We start from the raw sequence: 6,000 nt of genomic DNA on the forward strand, positions 1-6,000 counted from the left end.
ATGAGATAAGCCAATTGGATTTTCTTTCTCCATAATTTGTTCTGAGAGATATGATGGTTAGGTAGGCTTGGATTAAAAATGTGTATAGGGGGCCATGTGCATTGATGAACAAGCAGAGAGAGACAGGGTGGGAAAGTCTTCAGAAGAATGGGGTAAACTCAAAGAAAGGAGCAGAGATAAGATATTGAAGGCAGTGAGAGAGGAGCCAGCACACGGGGGACTCTGTCCCTGACAAGTCCCCTATTTCCTGATAATAAAACTTCTTTTTATTAAAATGAGAGGGAGTACTTTTTTTTCCCAAAGGGTTTAGATTTTATCTTGGCAGAAATGAGCCAGTGGAAGCGTATAAGGCAAAGGAATAACAGATTTGCATTTCAGAAGATCTCTGGCTGCAGAAGAGGGTCAGGGGAGCAGACGAAAGGCTCTGCATTGGCCTGGGCAACAGAGGTTGACAGTCTAAACTCAGGCAGTAGCAAGGACTTGAGGAAGGGGTGACTCTGAGAGATACTTGGCGTGTAGAATTGATAGGACTTAATGTTTTGGGTTGTATGAAGTCGAGGTCAGAAGGAGTTAAGGACAGTCCTCTGTTTTCAGCTTGATGAATTGCAATAATTGAAAAGCTGTTAACAAAGAAAGTGAAGACAAAATTACATTTTGGAAGAAAGATATTAAGCTCAGTTGAAGACACATGTTGTGTTTGAGGAGCCTATGGCAATATCCAGTAGGCACTGACACTATACCTGCAGGTTAAAAGGGGGTTAGAATAAAGATGGATATAGGTGGTATTCCCCTAACTAGATTAGATTCTGGAAAGAATTTAACATGAGAAGGAAGAAAAGGGAAGAGACAACAGAAACATTAACATTGACAAGCCAGAGGACAGACACCAGCCAGCCAAGGGACCTGAGGAGGAATGGCCAGAGGAATAGAAGGAGACAGGAGAGAGTGAACACAGGCATTAAGGGAGGAGAGTTTTAAGCAGGAGAAAATAGCCATACAGGTCAAATTGTGCAATGAAGTTAAGTAAGATGACAGCTGAAAGTTCGTAGTATTTAATATTTGATCCATTGTTGTCTTTAAAGAGAGTAGTTCCATCAAGAGGGAGATGGCAGGAATAAGATGAGGTCACCTTGGGTGAGGAGTGAGTGGTTGGTAAGGAAGTAGCCAAGGCTAGTGATAACGACCCTTTCTGGAAGTTCGGATGTGAAGGAAAGGAGACACTTAGGCCGAAGCTTAAGGATAAAGAGAGATATTGTAGGATTATTACAAAACTGACCCTAATTCTCCATCCCTCCCTGAATCCACATCCTTTGTGATGTGACTTTGCAGCTCCTCCCATCAAAAAGTAGAGTCTATTTCCTTGCCCCTGGGTTGGACTTGTGACTTGGTTTTGCCAATAAAATGAGGAAGAATTGGTTTTGTGCCAATTCAAGAGGTCTTGTATTTCTGCTTTCTCTCTCTCTCTGCCTCTTGAAATCCTGCCCAGCAACCATGAGAATAAGCCTGAGCTAAATTGCTGGATGATAAGTGATCAGTGTCCCAGTCACCCACTTCACCATAACTAATAACCTGCTTAATTGCCAGGCATGTGAGCGAGCTCGCCCTTGACCAGCCTGCCCTAGCTGACCCCCCAGCTAACTGCACCTTCATGAGGGTGTGTAGTCACTATTTCGGGCCCAGCTGAAGTCAACTGAGCCTGGCCCAGATGACTTATCAACTTGTGAATAAAGTTCTTTCTGTTTGAAACCACTGTTTTGGGGTGCTTTGCTTTTACATCAATAGGTTACTGATTGAAGAGATTGCTGGAAGATTTTTATAATTTTGCATTAGCATGGAGGAGATTTGAACATATTTGCACATATGGGGAAAAGAGAGATTTAAGATTCAAGAAAGAGGGGTAAGTGATGGGAGAAAGGGATGTGATCAAAAGCTCAGGTGGGAGATTAGCCTGGGAAAAGACAGAGTGCCTCTTTTACTTTCGAGATAAGAGAACAAAGTAGGGATGGGAGTAGACATCCTGGACTGAAATTCAGTGCATCACTAGGGCTGTGGCTCTCAACTGTGAACATGGTGGTAGTTTCTCTAGCTGTATCTTGGGACATGCTCACATGTAATATCCAACCAAAAATTAACTCTCCAAACTCATGCATTTCCACATCTGTCAAAGCTAAAAGGGGCATCTGAGACAGATTTCCTTTTGTTTTCACTGGCGTGTCAAATGCCACAGTGACAGCAAAGGAATAATCTTCAGTTTGTGTATAATGAGGTCTGAAATTTCTGTCTCCACATATTGATCATGAATCTTATTTCACTAGATAAACTGACAGCAGAGTCTCAGGTACTTAAACAAAATTTTGAAGAAAATCAACATTACCACCCACATCTATGGCTTTTTTTTTTCCTGCTGTCACTTTCATGGTTCAATTTTTTTGTCTATATGCAGTGATTTCCAGTTTTTTCTGGATTCCTCAATAGTCAAATCTTTCCTCAATCCTACATATATGCTCCTACATCCTTAAAAATATGATTTAATAGAAAGACAACTGGTTTGGCAGGCAGAAAAACTGAGTTCTAATCTTAACTCTGCTGTTAACTAGCAAAATTATCTAGGCTAAGTCTCTTAACCTCAGCTTTCTTATCTGAAAAAATTATTCCTCCAATAGGTATTTATTGAGCAGGCATTATGTGTCAGACACTATTCGAAGTGTTCAGGATATATCAATGAAAACAACGAGGCCTCTGCCCTCAGGGAGCTTACATTCTAGAGGAATCAGACCATGAAAAACATACGCGAAAGACAGGATAATTATATTATATAATTGCAGGTGCAAAGTGTTATGAAGAAATTAAAAATAAACTGGGAGTGGGGACAGATTGCAGGTCAGGAGACACCTCTGAGGAGGTGACTAGAAGGAGGTGAAAGGGTTACCATGAGGGTGTCTGGAGGAAGAATATTCCAGAAAAAATTCCTAACAGTGTTTCCTCGTTTTTTTTTCCCCTTTAGATTCCATTTATTCTTGTTTACTTCAGTGAAGATTTACAATATGTACGACCATTAGGCCAGTCTTGTATACTATTCCATACATTTCTTTGAATAGCCAACAAATGACCAACTATTCCCTCTAGAGCTAGCCCCATGGGTCCTAGGTACAAGAGCCTGTTGCCTTGTATTTACTTTCAGGGACTTCTGTGTGGTATTTTCCACTGGAAAGGTCAGGTTTATATTATATCAAACATCACATGAGGATTGCCTATGCACATTTCTACCTTGCATAGGGTAGCTAAAGCAGGCAAATGTATTTTTAAAAAGACACAGCTCTTGAGAAAGTTACTACTATTTCTGCAAACCTCTAATGTGTCAGATGCTTTACATTCTTTATCTCCCCTGATGGTCACAACACTCCTCCCTCCCTCTAATGCTAATGAGGTTAGCAGTTTTCTAACTTTACAGATGAGAACATGGACATTCACAGAGTTTCAGAAACTTACCTGTAGTCACATAGCTAGTAAGTTTCAAAGCCAGGATTTGATTCCCAAGTGCACGTTCTTTCCACTATCCCACACTGCTTCTTTTGTTTTTGAAGACTCTTTGATTTAGCTGGGAAGCCAGATGCATATGTATATGAGACAATCAGAGAGTCATTTTAAGGCAAGTAGCACAGTGGTTAGGAGCTTGGGCTCTGCAGTCAGGCAGCCGGGGGTCAAATTCCAACTCTGCTACATCACTATGTGATCATAGGTAAGCTCCTTAACTTTTCTGAGCCTCTATTTCTTTATTTATAAATATGGATCACATGAGGATCCATCTGATAAAGTTGTTGGAGGATTCAATGAAATAATACATGTAAAGTGCTTAGCATGGCATGTCTTAAATAATTGCTAATATATGTTAACAGTAATTCTCATACATTGTTGATGCATTTTTTAAAAGTATATATACTTATACATATAAAGATATCTCTGGAAGGCCCAGAAGGAGACAAAAGGAACTGGTCACAGAGTGCCTGTGATCTGGGAGCTAGGGAGCTGGGACAAAAGCACAAATTGCTTTTCACTTTGATTATTTTACACCCTGTGTACATTTAAATGTTGGGCCACATGATATTACTTATTTAAATTAGCAATTATAAAATTTTTAAGAAGTGCTGTTGTTGTTATCATTGGAAGGAATTTGGAATAAAGAAGCTATTAGTTGGATAGACTCATTTGGAGATTTCCTGAAGGTGATGAATTGGACAGGGCCTTGAAGCAGGTACAGAATTTTGGTGACGGAATAAAGACCTGGGAGGTATTTTAAGTGAAACGTTCTAGCAAAGTACAGCATAAAGGTGGAAATGAGTAGCTGGTGAATGCAGTCCATCTGATTGTTTGGTGTTGTGGAGACGATGAATCCAGCCAATAGATGAGAGTGAGGGTGCTTTCCAAATACCTATAATAGAAAAGAGAGGATGTAAGTGAGAAATTGGCAGAAACACTCCACCTCAAATACAAAAATTGAGAAAGAACAGTTCTGGAAAAAGATTGCCAGTTGAGGCCAATTCCACGAGCCCTGCTACCTGGATTATTCTGGTTCATCAATCCAAATTGAGCTGGAGGAACCTTTGACATCTCCCTCTCTCTGCCCGCAGGTCGGCTGCCTCCAATCCTGAGGTCATCACTCATCAAGAGGGGATAATCCCAGGGACAGCAGGATCTGCTTCGTTACTTGGATTTAGGAGCCAGAAACCCATCAGGCAACTAAACAGTAACAATGACCCACCATTAAACACACTGAGAGAAGAGCATGATGAAGAGTTTGTACAAGAAGAAGCCAGGAGCACTTGCTGACAATGCTTACAGAGACGCAGGCTTCTATGAGCTCTGCCTGTTGAACTGCAGTAAAAATAGATCTCCTTCCCCAGAGAGGCTTGGATGTGGGCACAATATCAGTTCAGACGATGGTCAATGCATGTACTTAATAGAGTGAAAAGACTTTGGACTGTGAAGTCAGATTACCTGGGTCTGAATTGTTATTCTTCTACTTCTTTGTAGTATGCTTTCACCACATTAAAAATTGTCTGAGCCTCAATTTTTTTATCTGCAAAATGGAGCTAATACCTACACAGGGGCTTTTAAGAGAATCAAATGCAACAATGTTTGAAAAAGCAACGTACTCCCCTTTATGGAAAAAGAGCCTGTAAAGGAACCAATACAATGGCTGGGCGTGGTGACTCACACCTGTAATCCCAGCACTTTGGGAGGCCGAGGTGGGTGGATTGCCTGAGCTCAGGAGTTCGAGACCAGCCTGGGCAACATGGTGAAACCCCGACTCTACTAAAATACAAAAGATTATCCCGGCGTGGTGGTGTGCACCTGCAATCTAAGCTACTTGGGAGGTTGAAGCAGGAGAATTGCTGGAACCTGGGAAGCAGAGGTTGCAGTGAGCCAAGATCGCACCACTACACTCCAGCCTGAGTGACACAAGACTGTGTCTCAAAAATAAATAAATGAATAAGTAAATAAATACAAAATAAATAAAATAAAGAAACCAATACAACAAAGGCTGCTCTCAACATTTTCCCTGCTCCTAGGCACTCAATATCAGAACATAGGCTTCTTTATTTTGCTCAGATACCAGGGATAAGAAATGAGAGAGAGAAGAGAGAGAGAGAGAGAGAGAGAGAGAGAGAGAGAGAGAGAGACAGAGTAATGTGGAAAGACAGGAAGCTAGATTCTGGCTCTTAGAGGAAAAAATTCACCCTAAATAATTTTCAGATAATGTTGCTCTCCTTTCTCAAACACTGGGGCCACAGGCATTATGCCAAAGGAGTCAGCAGCCTGGCAGATATTTTAAACTGATTCTGAGACTGAACGACAGCCCATTTGCACCATATGCCACTGACACGTTAATCTAGGCAAGGATGCTAGGCACCTGGGGAAATCCAGGCTGAAATGCCATTTAGGCAGGACATACCAACTCCAGTGGCAGAAGTTCATCAAAACAAACAGGCAGGGTGGCCA

General features: G+C 41.3%; 1 long non-coding RNA gene across 1 annotated transcript in view; it reads left to right on the plus strand.

Moving 5' to 3' along the window:
* LOC106635028 (uncharacterized) overlaps positions 1-5,068 on the plus strand; it is a 68,652-nt gene extending 63,584 nt beyond the window's left edge. The window contains exon 3 of the long non-coding RNA XR_001338388.3: positions 4,629-5,068. This is a non-coding gene — a long non-coding RNA (uncharacterized LOC106635028). The remainder of the gene's footprint in view (positions 1-4,628) is intronic.
* Positions 5,069-6,000: the final 932 nt, after the last annotated feature.

This window comes from Pan paniscus, chromosome 1 (genome assembly GCF_029289425.2).
Source record: "Pan paniscus chromosome 1, NHGRI_mPanPan1-v2.0_pri, whole genome shotgun sequence".
Classification (NCBI taxonomy): Eukaryota; Metazoa; Chordata; class Mammalia; order Primates; family Hominidae; genus Pan; species Pan paniscus.